Source organism: Muntiacus reevesi, chromosome 13 (assembly GCF_963930625.1).
Source record: "Muntiacus reevesi chromosome 13, mMunRee1.1, whole genome shotgun sequence".
Taxonomy (NCBI): Eukaryota; Metazoa; Chordata; class Mammalia; order Artiodactyla; family Cervidae; genus Muntiacus; species Muntiacus reevesi.
In genome coordinates, this window is record NC_089261.1 from 17,834,934 (window position 1) to 17,849,513 (window position 14,580).

Below are 14,580 nucleotides of genomic sequence, written 5' to 3' on the forward strand. Positions count from 1 at the left end.
GAAGACTCTTGAGAGTCCCTTAAACTGCAAGGAGATCCAACCAGTCCATCCTAAAGGAGATCAGTCCTGGGTGTTCATTGGAAGGACTGATGCTGAAGCTGAAACTCCAATACTTTGGCCACCTGATGCAAAGAACTGACTGATTGGAAAAGACCCTGATGCTGGGAAAGATTGAAGGCAGGAGAAGAAGGGGACAACAGAGGCTGAGATGGTTGCATGATATCACTGACTCAATGGACATGAGTTTGAGTAAACTCTGGGAGCTGGTGATGGACGGGGAAGCCTGGTGTGCTGCAGTCCATGGGGTCGCAAAGAGTCAGACATGACTGAGTAACTAAACTGAATTGAACTGATATGCATTAGTAGGGCTTCCCTGGTGGCTCAGTGGTAAAGAACCTGCCTGCCAATGCAGGAAACACAGGAGATGTAGGAGGCATGGATTTGATCCCTGGGTCAGGAAGATCACCTGGAAAAAGGAATGGCAATCCACTCCAGTGTTCCTTCCTGGAAAACTCCATGGACAGAGGAGCCTGGCAGACTAGAGTTCATAGAGTAGCAAAAGAGTCAGACATGACTTTGAGACTAAACAACAGCAAATATGCATTAGTAGCTGTTATTTTCCAAGTATAAACCCAGTGGCCAATCTTCTTTAAGTGGAATCTGAGATGCTGTCTTCCTACATATTGTTGGGACTGGCAAGCAATACTGCTAGGTCTGTCAGGATACGTGTAGCTGAAAGGGGGATCCGGCTGCTCACTGCTCAAAAGCCAATAAAGAGGCAAGGTTGGAAAGGAAGATTTGCTTTATTTTGGGTACTGGCAACCAGGGAAGGGGGGTGGATGGGGGGGAGGGGGAGGGAAGAGGGCAGATGCCTGTACAAGGTCTTACTCCCCACCTCCACTGACAATTGGTGGGCAAGAGATTTTACAGACTGAAGGAAGAGGTGACATATAGATACAGTACAGTGAGCTCTGAGAGTCAACTTGAAATTGGTCATTGGTGGTCTGACCACTATCATTTTGATTGTTTTAATTACAGTTCATATTAGTTCCAATGTCGGTTTGCTCCCATTTCCTTGAGGCCATTTCTCAGAATTGAGGTAGCTTATATCATGGCTGCAGCCACGAAATTAAAAGACGCATACTCCTTGGAAGGAAAGTTATGACCAACCTAGATAGCATATTCAAAGGCAGAGACATTACTTTGCCAGCAAAGGTCTATCTGGTCAAGGCTTTGGTTTTTCCAGTGGTCATGTATGGATGTGAGAGTTGGACTGTGAAGAAAACTGAGCACTGAAGAATTGATACTTTTGAACTATGGTGTTGGAGAAGACTCTTGAGAGTCCCTTGGACTGCAAGGAGATCCAACCAGTCCATCCTAAAGGAGATCAGTCCTGGGTGTTCATTGGAAGGACTGATGCTGAAGCTGAAACTCCAATACTTTGGCCACCTGATGTGAAGAGTTGACTAATTGGAAAAGACTCTGATGAAAAGACTCAGCCATGATATAAGCTACCTCAATTCTGAGAAATGGCCTCAAGAAAATGGGAGCAAACCAACATTGGAACTAAGATGAACTGTAATTAAAACAATCAAAATGATAGTGGTCAGACCACCAATGACCAATTTCAAGTTGACTCTCAGAGCTCACTGTACTGTATCTATATGTCACCTCTTCCTTCAGTCTGTAAAATCTCTTGCCCACCAATTGTCAGTGGAGGTGGGGAGTAAGACCTTGTACAGGCATCTGCCCTCTTCCCTCCCCCTCCCCCCCATCCACCCCCCTTCCCTGGTTGCCAGTACCCAAAATAAAGCAAATCTTCCTTTCCAACCTTGCCTCTTTATTGGCTTTTGAGCAGTGAGCAGCCGGATCCCCCTTTCAGCTAAAAGACTCTGATGCTGGGAGGGATTGGGGGCAGGAGGAGAAGGGGACGACAGAGGATGAGATGGCTGGATGGCATCACTGACTCGATGGGCATGAGTTTGAGTAAACTCTGGGTGTTGGTGATGGACAGGGAGGCCTGGCGTGCTGTGATTCATGGGGTCGCAAAGAGTCAGACACGACTGAGCGACTGAACTGAACTGAACTGAACTGAATGTCATGGCTACAGTCTGGGTATCATGTAGTTAACTTCTATATTAAGTTAAGGGGTTTTGGTATCTATAAGGCAGCTTACAGGATATAGGGGCTTCTCAAGTGGCTCAGTGGTAAAGAATCTGCCTACCTATTCAGGAGGCGCAGATCTTCCCTGGGTCGGGAAGATCCCCTGGAGAAGGAAATGGCTACTTCAGTGTTCTTGCCTGTGAAATCCCATGAGTAGAGGAGCCTGGAGGGCTACAGTCCATGGGGTCACAAAGAATTGGACACAACTTTACAACTGAGCATGCCCACACAGGTTATGGCTCAGAATATGACCTATAGCACTTGAAAAGGAACTAAAAGTCCTAGACTTTGCTTAACAACTACATTTATTATTTGGTCTCCTTTGACTGTTTTTCTTTGTTTCTGCATTTTCTTACTGCTCTGATTAAATTTATTCTTCGGCTAAAGATTTTCACAGACAAAAGGCAGAGAATGTGTGTGTTGCGGATAGGGTAGGCAAGGGCTGTAGGGTCCTGCTCTGTTTCATGTGGACTGGAGCCTTTTTTTTAATAAATTTATTTTTTTGGCCCAAAGTTATACTTGGATAGGTTTGGGTTCTGAACATTTTGGCCAAGTCCCAGTGTAAAAGCAGTACTTCTTAAACTTTAATATGTGTATCAGTCATGTAGGGGTCTTAAAAATGTTGACTCTGAATCAGCAGGTCTGATCTGAGACCTAAGACTTTGCTTTTCTAAGGAGCTGATGCCAAGTAATGCCGATGCTGCTGGTTCACGGACATATTGTGAATAGCAAGGTTTTATTGAGGTATGATTATGGATAAATAAAATTCACCTGTTTTGAGTGTATGGTTCAATACTTTTTGGTAAGTTTATCATTCTGGACCACCATCCTTATAACCCAGTTTAGGAATGTTTTCATCACCCCAACAATATCACTCCTTTTACAGTTAATTCTCATTCCTACCCCCGGCCCCAGGTAACTGATCTACTTTCTGCTTTTATAATATGTCTTTTCTGGGTATTTCCTATAAATGAAATGCTACAGTACATGGCCTTTTGTGTCTGGCTTCTTTCAGAGAATATAATGATTTGGGGGTTCACCCGGGTTGTAACAGGTGTCATTACTCCATTTCTTTGTATTGCTAAGTAGTATGAGCAGACCATATTTTGTTTATCCATTCACCAGTTTGGGGGTTGCTTCCACGTCTTGGCTGTTATGAATAATGCTGCTCTAAACACTCATGTGCAAGTCTCTTTGTGAAGGTATGTTTTCATTTCTCTTGAGTAAATGCCTAGGAGTGAGTTTGCTGGTGAGAAGTAAGGCTTTAGAGCATCGTAAGATGTCAGACAGTTCTATGTTAAATAACAGGGCTTTGTTGATATTTGTGACTATTTTCAGGCCCAGGGAGGTGCTTACAACTCTTGGACTATCTAGTAATTCTATTTTCCTTAAATCAGGGTTTCTCAACCTCAGCACCTTTGGGAATTCCCTGGCAGGCCAGTGATTAGGACTCCTTGCTTTCACTGCCTGGGTTTGATCCCTAGTCCGAAAACTAAGATGCCACTGCCACATGATCCAGCCAAGAAAAAAACACACCAAAAACAGAAGCTCAGCACTGTTGATATTTTAGGCCAGGTGATTCTTTGTTGGGCTGGAGGGAGGATGTCCCGCGTGCTGTGGGATGTTGAACAACAGCCCTGGTCTCCACCCGCTCGAGGCCACTAGCATGCCCCCAGCTGTGATCGCTAAAGTTGTCTCCAGCCATTGACAGGAGTCCCCTAGAAGGCAATATTGCCCTGGATAAGAGTCACTGTATTAGGGTTTACTTAATAAATTTGTTCCAATCGTGCTTCTGACCTAGAGGTATTTCGTGGTCGAGTACATGGTCAGTCCTGTCTTCCTTACTCGGAGAAGGTGTGTGGGTCCTGTCTTGGAGCTCTCAGCGTTGACATCCTACACATTCCTTTATTTAATTTGTTCTAAATCAGTAGTTCTCCTGTGGTTCTGTGTGTATGCATTTGTTCTCAAATTGGGCCAAGAGAAGAAATAAAGGATTGCAGATGGCACAGGCTGTAGTCTCTGTCTATTTAATTCAGATGTGTCCAGCCTGATGGGATTTATTCCAAAATATGTGCTTGAGGCATACCTAATACACATGTATTGGTATTTTGAGTTATACAGCTCTGCTTATAAGAAACACAAAGGAAAATAGAGTGGATGTTTGTTGTTTTTTGACTTCCAGGTATGTATTTCTTGCTTCCAAACAGCTCCCTGCTTGCATTTTGAAGAATTACTTCTCCCTGACTGTAGGCGCTTGGTGAGACAGAAAATCCAGGATGCAATTGAGGAAGACAAAGGGCTTCCTGGAGCCCTCCCCCACCTCCTGACAGATCCTTCCTCTCCAGCTCTGGGAAGGGGAGTGTTTCAGTTTTTCTATTGCTATGAATCAAACAACTACAACCTTAGAGGTTTAAAACCACAGTGATTTATAGTTTCTCATAATTATTCTGTGGGTTAGTTACCTGGACAGATCTGCTGGTCTCATCTGGGCTCACCCACGTGGCTACCTTCAGCTAGAAAGTTGGCTAGGCTTGGATAGAAGACTCAAGATGGTTTCACTCAATATTTGGTAGTGAGTGCTGACTGTCATCTGAGGAGTCTCGGTGCTCCTCCACGTGACCTGTCATCCTCCAGTTGCCAAGCCCTACAACAAGACTCACGTAAGATCTGTTTTTCTCTTCCCTGAATGGTGTGGCATAAAGATATGAGATGTAGTAAAAGCAGCAGAATCTAGAACATCCATAAGACTACTGGGAAGACTGGAAATGATGACTGTAGGAGTTAGAATGGAGATGCAGAAAGAAAGACATGACATTCTTGGTGACATTCTGTAAGCCACCGGATCAAGCCTTACCTGAAGCTGAAGACCTACTTATAGACTTCAGTTATGTGAGCAAATAGATAATAAATTTTCTGTGTTTTTTAAGCCATCTGGAGTTAGGTTGCAATCAAAAGCATCCTCACCAACAACTATCTCTTATAAGAATAACTGTCTACTTCTTTAGAGGGTAACAGATGGAGGAACTTCAAGCTGTGTGTCATTGAAGAGGACCCAACTCCCAAAGCAAGCTCTACAGGCTCTCTTGGCACTTTAAGGGGTATTCACAGATCCTCCTTGAGCCCCTTCAGTTGTAGATGTTACCATATGTCTGCATCCTCCAATAGAATCTTTTAGAGTGTCCTATGTAAGTAAGAAAAGCAATTTGCAATTGAATGGAAATTTTCCTTGCAATTTAGTCTTTGAAAATTTTTCCTGTAGTCTAGGTCTCTAAGTGTGAAGAATTTGGCAAGAACAAACAAAGCAAGTGTCTTGGGGCTCATTCTGGGCTGTTAAAACCCATATTAAGCTCAGAAGATCATTTATTTTCCACCTCTGGCCATCTCAACCTGCAGGATTCAGAAATAATTTGTTACTTCCAAAAGTGACCAAAGGAACAGCTGAGCTTGTGGGAGCCAAGCAGATAATTCATTTTATTCTCTTACTGCTGCTAACATATGAAAAGGAAGTGTGAGCTCCATTTTACAGATAAAGCAAATTGAAGCATGTGGTGGGGATTGACTCAGCTATGGCTTAAACAAGCACTATCACGGGTGCTTACATTTGATGCTGGCAGAGCTCCTAAATAACCTTTGTAAACCATATGTTATCCACCTGCCTGTGTGTGTGTGCTAAGTGCTAAGTCACTTCAGTTGTGTCTGACTCTTTGCGACCCCATGTAGCCCACCAGGCTCCTCTGTCCATGGGATTCTCCAGGAAAGAATACTGGAGTGGGTTGCCATTCCCTTCTCCAGGGGATCTTCCTGACCCAGGGATTGAACCCGCATCTCTTATGTCTCCTGCATTGGCAGGCATGTTTTTTTTTTACCATAAGTGTCACTTGAGAAGCCTAGACACCTAAAAATAGAACCAGAATTCTGAGGGAGTAGCCCCCCCAAAAAAAATAAGAAAAAGAAAAGGCCAGAGGCATTTCAAATTTATAAATCTAGTTTAAATGAGCAGGACATGCATTACAGTGACACAGTGCAAGGACCTCATTAGTGACTGACTTTTAAGGAGTTATGAGAATTGTCCAAAAATGAATACTGATCCTTCCACAGTTCCATGGGTAGAATCAAATGCCATGAGTAAGTATGCAAATTAGCCGATGCCCACATGCCCAGAGTCTAAAGAAAATAAATCAAGAAGTTATCCGAAGAAACACATTCTTCCCCTTTATTAGCATTTGGTTCAGTTGAGTTCAACAAGCATTTATTGAATGCCTACTCCATGCCCAGCATTGGTCATTTCATTTCCATTCATGTGATGGTCAGCTGTCATTTTCTCATTTTCCTCATCAAACTCTTCCAAATAGAACACTGTGTTAGTCTCCTAAGGCTGTGTCGACTAAAAAATATAGTCACAACCTGAAAGTAGAGAGTTATTTTATTTGGTGGGAATGTTTAGGAGTCTGAGCCTGGGAGAAAGCATCTCAGTAGCTCTGAGAAAACTGCTCCAAGGAAGCAGGAGGGGAAGTCAGGCTATATATAAGTTTGCAATAAAGGGAACAGGCACCCTGAACATCAAAGATCAGCTATCAAGTTAAGGAATTTAACATACTATGTGGGAAGACGCAAGCCTCTGGGCTCACTGAATTCATTCCCTTCACCTCAGCTATCTGGGGCCAATCCTGTCTCCTTGTTCACCTTGCTTCTTATATTCCCCCAGCTCCTTAGCAATCACTGTGGGGGATGACAGCATCCACTGGATCAGTGTTGGGAGCCCTCTTTCACATTTGGAGGCCAGAAATCACTGATTGACTGTGACATTTCTTGTTTATCTATATGGCAGGAGATATTTTCATTTCACAGCTGCCATAACAAAGTACCACAAACTGAGGAGTTTAAACAATAGAATTTAATTCTGTCACAGTCCTGGAGGCTGCAAGTCCTGAATAGAGGTGTCTGCTGAGCCATCTTCTCTCTGAAGCCTCCAGGGGAGGACTCTTCCTGCCTCTTGCAGCCTCTGGTGGTGCCAGACTTCCCTTGGCTTGTGGCCACCTCACCCCAATCTCAGTCTCTGTCTTCATATGGCCTTCTTCTGTGTGTGGGCCTCTCCATATCTTCTCCTCACCCTATAAAGATGCCAGTCTGTGGATTTAGGGTCCAATCTAAATCCAGGATGATTCCCTATTGAGATCGTTAACTAGTGAGATCTGCAAAGGCTCTATTTCCAAAAAAGGTCATATTCTGAGGTTCCAGGTAGGCATGAATTCCGAGGGGTAGGGGTACACCATTTAACCCACTACAAATGCTGTCTCAGTAAAACCTGAGGGAGAAATGCTGATTTCACCAGAGCTTTTGAAAAGGAGGAGAAGGTTCAGATTACTCACTCCACAGTCAACACCATGAAATCCCCTGTTGCAGACTGAATAGCTGGAAAGCCGACTCAGGTGAAAATTAGCTTGAAGTGTGTTTATTAAACAGTGCCTTGGGACTTCCCTGGTGGCTCAGATGGTTAACAATCTGCCTGTATTGCAGGAGATATGGGTTTGATTCCTGGGTTGGGAAGATCCCCTGGAGAAGAGAAAGGCTACCTACTTGCCTGGAGGATTCCTTGGACAAAAGGGCCTGGCGGGCTACAGTCCATGGTGTCACAAAGAGTCCAACATGATTGGGTGACTAACACTTTCACTTTTGGGATCCTAACCCTTGGGGAGGGAGGGAAAGAAAGCAGGACTGGGGAAACTTGAGCTATGATGCAGTCACCCCAAAATCTGACACCTGCCATGAAGAACTCTGGAGCTGGGGTGTCCTTCAGAGCTTTTCTGTCCCCATCCATTACTGGGTGTAGGATTCCCAGGGGTGGGTGTGAGCTTGGGTGAAGCGGGTATCTTTCGGAAAGGCAGTCTCCATAGTGGACTGAGAGCTGGGGACTGCTAGCCAGTAAAATGCCCAGCAGCTGGGGGAGTAAGTCCTTTATCCTTGAAGGGGGATTTGGGCAGTGCATCACAGTATCTACAGCACTGCCTTAGTCACTGCTCTCTTTCTGCAGCTGCCATGGAGGAGGTTTTCCTTTTTTTCCTGTCTCCACGAAGTGCTGAGGACCCCTCACATTCCTCGCCCCCACTGAAGCTTCCTTCTCCAAACTTGTAAAGTTTGGAGTTTCCATACACAAAAAAAGGAGTCTGAGAATTATGCCTAAGGGTTACCTCCTTAAAAAAATATTGAAGCGGTATTAAAGAGCAAACAACGTGTTTGTCAGTGTTGCATCATGGACTATGTACTGGATTTTGAGTAAGAAGACATAGATTCAACAGCTAGTTCCACCACTATCTGTGCTGCTGCTGCTGCTGCTAAGTCGCTTCAGTCGTGTCTGACTCTGTGCGACCCCATAGACGGCAGCCCACCAGGCTCCCCTGTCCCTGGGATTCTCCAGGCAATAATACAGAAGTGGGTTGCCATTTCCTCCTCCAATGCGTGAAAGTGAAAAGTGAAAGTGAAGTCGCTCAGTCGTGTCCGACTCGTAGCGACTGTAGCCCACCAGGCTTCTCCATCCATGGGATTTTCCAGGCAAGAGTACTGGAGTGGGGTTCCATTGCCTTCTCCGCCACTATCTGTGTAACCTTGAGCAAATCACTAGTTTTTTAGAAGACAGGGCGAGGAGTGTGTCTGCTTTGTTTGTGACTGATGATGCAGAACCTAGGGTAGTACTTTACACTTTGCAGGTTTAGTAAATATTCCCCATGTGCATGAAGGAATGAACAAGCTTTGCCCGGGCTTTGGTTTCTCTGGGATGATGTTGATTTGCTAAGGAGAAGCTAGGTCATGATTCCCCAAGTGTGGTGCCTGCACTAGCAGCAGCAGCAGCAGCAGCAGCAGCAGCAGCAGCGGCATCCCCTGGGAACTTGTTAGAAATGCAAATTTTCAGGCTCCACCCCAGCTGTGCTGAATCAGCAAACCTAAAGGAGGGGCCAGCGTTTTGTGCTTTAATAAGCTCTTCCGTTGATAATGCTGCCAGCTGAAGTTCAAGAACCACTGGGCTACGTTACACCAAGGCAACAACCTCAAAATCTCAATGGCTTAATACAGCAAAGGCTATCTCTTGCTCACACTAAATGCCCACCTTCTGTTGACAAGGGGATCCGTTCATCACAGTCACTCAGGGATTCAGGCTGATGGAGCAGCCAGCATCTAGAAAGCCACTGGTGGTCATGGCCAAGGAAAAAGATGTGGGGAATCAAGAACTGGGTCTTCGAAGCCCCACCAACATGTGCTGTCATTTCTGCTCACAATCCATTATCCGAAGCAAGTCACAGGGACACATCCAACTGGGAAAGGGTAGAGAACGGCTTCACCCATTGTGGGATTGTTGGGAGGATCAAGTTAAGTAGCAGATAAGGAAGCCTTTGGAGACCTGTTAAAAGCTATATCACTTGAAGAGATAATTTCTATTACTTCTGCTCTTGGTATAAAAGTGTTGACCCCCTGGCTGTTTTGCTCCTTGTCACTGTTATTAAGTGATGGCTGAGAGTGGGGGCACGATGATGTGGAATTCTAAAACAGGAAGTCACAACTTTATAAGGTTATGTGCAAAATGAGTTTATCAGATATTTTTTCGAGATGCTGGCTTTGAGGAGACAAAATGATAGAAATGTATAAAAAACACGATGCATGCTTCACATGGTACGTAGAATGTATTTGATATTTTGTTAGGCAAGTGATTTTTTCCTACTGTCTAGATGAATTATTATGATGATCTCACAGTTACAAAGATTGGAATGGTTTGGAACAAGCTTTTTGTTTACTGGTCACATTAGATGTACGGTTCATACAGTGGTTCACAGGGTAGTTTATAGAGGTAGGTGTCCATCCAGAGTTCAAATCTCAGCTCAGCTACTTATTACCTGTGTAACCTGAAGTCAGTTATTTAAGCTCTCTGTGACTCTGTTTTCTTCTGGGGAAAAAATGAGGCTCATCATAATTGATACCTTACAGGGTTATTGTAATGATTACATGAAATAATACCTATAAAATTCTTAAAACAGTACCTGCAACATAGCAGGTACATAATACATACACGAAGCTATTGTACTGTTGTTGGTTTTTACATTTTTAATTTTAAAATCCAACCTCTTGAGTAAATTTCAAGATTCTGCTTGAACTCTGTCTGCCTTCTCCACCTCACCTGCTTCTATACTCCTCACTGACTTACCTCTTAAAGACCACACTGGCCTTTTCATTTCTCGAATATGTCAGGTTTGTCCCTGCCCCAGCGCCTTTGTCGGGAAGCTTCCCTGTAGCTCAGATGGTAAAGAATCTGCCTTCGATGCAGAAGATCCGGGTTCGATCCCTGGGTCAGAAATATCTGCTAGAGAAGGAAATGGTAGCCCACTCCAGTGTTCTTACCTGGAGAATCCCATGGACAGAGGAGCCTAGTGGGGTACAGTCCATGGGATTACAAAGAGTTGGACATGACTGAGCAACTAACACTTCTATAAGAGCCTTTGTATTTGCCATTCCCTCTGGGGTGGCCCTATCAGCAGCTCTGCAGGTGGCTAGCTTCATCTTATAGTTTATTTCTTGGTTCCAATGTTGTAAGGGAAATTAAATAGTCTTGTTTAGGCTTCAGAGACGAAGCATTGCAGGCCTCTGACCTTATGTCTAACCTGCCTGGACACTGCCCTGACTGTGAGTGACTGTGAGTGACTACCTGCTATGTGGCACCACAGATGAGATAGGGGACAAATCATGAGATAGTTGAACCCCTGGAAGGGGGTCTGGCCAACCAAGCCCTGGGTGTAACAACATTCCAAGTCTGATAAGACAAAACAAATAGCATTAACATGAAGCCAGAGCTGCAACTTGCTCACGGATTGATGATGATATCAGTTTGCGTTCTGGGATTATAAGTGGGAACCCAAGATGCAATTTTTGAAGTCTCACCCATGGAGCGGACGTGCTGCCTGGGAGCTTTTCCCAAAAGGGACTCCAGATGTGCCATGTCACAGGACTCCCCAGTGCTAAGTCTGGATGTTTGTCAAAAGCCAATTTAGTGATGTATCCTCTGCTGTTTCTATTTCTCTTTTAATGTAAGTATATTGAAAGTAAGCTAGATAATTCTCTAATAAATACTGGTATTATTTGTTTGTTTAGAATGAGTGGGTTATTTTCTTAACAAATCCTTTGAACCTGAGACGAAAATGAGAACTTACTGTGAAACAAATGTACTCTTCTACGTGGGTGACCACAAAATCCAAAATTAGTCACCCTTACAGGCTGATTTAGTTTTTCTCCCCCACCATCCTGGCATTTTTACTCTCCGTAACCATCTTGTTCATCTGTTTGCCAGCTATATGTCATCTTTTTAAGAGCAGGGACCTTGAATATCTCCTTTATCCCTGGGACTCAAACTTCTAAAACAACGCCCATGACATAAGTCAGCACCCTATGAATTGTTGAAAGAAGGGTTCGGGTGGCTATATCTGCACTCTACCCCACGAGAAGAAGCTATCTTCTCTTGAAACTTGAGATGACAATGATTTTCTGCAGCAGAAATGTTTTCCATGTTGAATGGATCCAAAAATGAAGTGCTTCTGGAGCCATGTGGGAAGGAAATGCCGTTTTTACCAAAGGACTGACAGGGTCACCATGCCAGCTGATCTACTTTGCCGCCTCACCATGGATGAGGCAAAATATTGTACTCACGGCCAAATGATTTTTGTACATTACTACGCTAGAGCTATGTGCGATGTCCTAGCAGTTGGGTGTACACTTACTTTGGGGGAGAAAAATAACATGTATTGCAGGCTTTTTTTTTTAAAAAAAATTCTAATTTCAGAAGAATCACAAGCTCAGTGTAGAAATTTTGGAAAACAGAGGAAAGCAGGAAGCACAGAGAAAAACGTGAGACTTCAATCAGTAAAACATTTTGATGTGTTAGCTTTCTAGTCTTTTTTCTGTGAATGTTTTAAAAATGAGTTGGCATCACATAAACTGTTTTAGAGTTGAACTTTTCATAGTGGCATATCATGGGTATGATTATTTATTTAACATTCTCTTATAAAAATGTTTATTAGTTATAATAGATTTAAATAAATTTGAATATCTAAAATATACACCCATGGTAAAAAAAAAAAAAAAAACACTCGGGATAGTACAGGGGACTAGGAAAGAAAAAAAGCTTCTCCTATTGCTAAAGGTATCTTGCAATTCCTTCCAGAATATTCTATGTTTATATATACATAAATGGAATCATTACATTATGATTTAACAACTTATTATTTAATAATATAACAATATGCTTTAGATATCTTTCTATAGTTGCATGGTGTTCTGCATTGTTTGTTGCATAAATATGTGGTAGTTTTTTTAACTACCTCTACTTGGACACTTCTGTAATACTTAGTATTTTGATATTCTACACAATGATTAAATTCTCTCTGTTTCTCCCTCTCTGTCTCTTTTCCTTCTCTCAATAGATACGTAGAGCTTCTGCACTACAAAGGAAACTATAAGTAAGGTGAAAAGACAGCCCTCAGATTGGGAGAAAATAATAGCAAATGAAGAAACAGACAAAGGATTAATCTCAAAAATATACAAGCAACTCCTAAAGCTCAATTCCAGAAAAATAAATGACCCAATCAAAAAATGGGCCAAAGAACTGAACAGACATTTCTCCAAAGAAGACATACAGATGGCTAACAAACACATGAAAAGATGCTCAACATCACTCATTATTAGAGAAATGCAAATCAAAACCACAATGAGGTACCATTTCACGCCAGTCAGGATGTCTGCTATCCAAAAGTCTACAAGCAATAAATGCTGGAGAAGGTGTGGAGAAAAGGGAACCCTCTTACACTGTTGGTGGGAATGCAAACTAGTACAGCCACTATGGAAAACAGTGTGGAGATTTCTTAAAAAACTGGAAATAGAACTGCCATATGACCCAGCAATACCACTTCTGGGCATACACACCAAAGAAACCAGATCTGAAAGAGACACGTGTACCCCAATGTTCATCGCAGCACTGTTTATAATAGCCAGGACATGGAAGCAACCTAGATGCCCATCAGCAGATGAATGGATAAGGAAGCTGTGGTACATATACACCATGGAATATTACTCAGCCGTTAAAAAGAATTCATTTGAATCAGTTCTAATGAGATGGATGAAACTGGAACCCATTATACAGAGTGAAGTAAGCCAGAAAGATAAACAACATTACAGCATACTAACACATATATATGGGATTTAGAAAGATGGTAATGATAACCCAATATGCAAAACAGAAAAAGAGACACAGAAGTATAGAACAGACTTTTGAACTCTGTGGGAGAAGGTGAGGGTGGGATGTTTCAAAAGAACAGCATGTATATTATCTATGGTGAAACAGATCACTAGCCCGGGTGAGATGCATGAGACGAGTGCTCGGGCCTGGTGTACTGGGAGGACCCAGAGGAGTCGGGTGGAGGGGGGGTGGGAGGGGTGATCGGGATGGGGAATACGTGTAACTCTATGGCTGATTCGTGTTAATGTATGACAAAACCCACTGAAATGTTGTGAAGTAATTGGCCTCCAACTAATAAAATAAAGAATAATTAATGTCCAAAAAAAAAAAAAAATAGATACGTAGATAGATGGGTACGTAGCCAGGTACACAGACAGATAGATTAAATAGATAGATAGATAGAGACACATAGATATAACTGCTTAGAGTAGTGCCCACATATGTGTATGAGTGTATCCATCGCTCCTTTGACTTATAAATTCTGTATACGTTGCAAATCTATAAATTCTCAGGATCAATAACATATTTTAAATTTTGTAAGATACTACCAAGTTGCCCTCCAAAAGGATGTAACAACTTCCAATTTCACTGAGAGTTTTTGACAGTATTTTTCTATTCTTTCTCTACCCTTTGGCCAACATTGTTGTTGTTGTGTTAGTTAGCCAGCCATGTCCGACTCTCTGTGACCGCATGGATTATGGCCTGCCAGGATCCCCTGGCCATGGAATTCTCCAGGCAAGAATACTGGAGTGGGTTGCCATTTCCTTCTCCAAGGAATCTTCCCAACCCAGGGATCGAACTGGGGTCTCCATGTTGCAGGCAGACTCTTTACTATCTGAAACACCAGGGAAACCTTTTGCCAGTATTAGATAGCAACATTTTTTTTTAAATTTGTTAAACTGTTAAATGAAAAATTGTACTTCATGGTTGTTTTTAATTTGCATTTCTCCAATTGTTAGTGAACTCGCTCTATCTTTCTATGTGCTGCTGCTAAGTCGCTTCAGTTGTGTCTGACTCTGTGCGACCCCACAGACAGCAACCCACCAGGCTCCCCCGTCCCTGGGATTCTCCAGGCAAGAACACTGCAGTGGGTTGCCATTTCCTTCTCCAATGCAGGAAAGTGAAAAGTGAAAGTGAAGTCTCTCAGT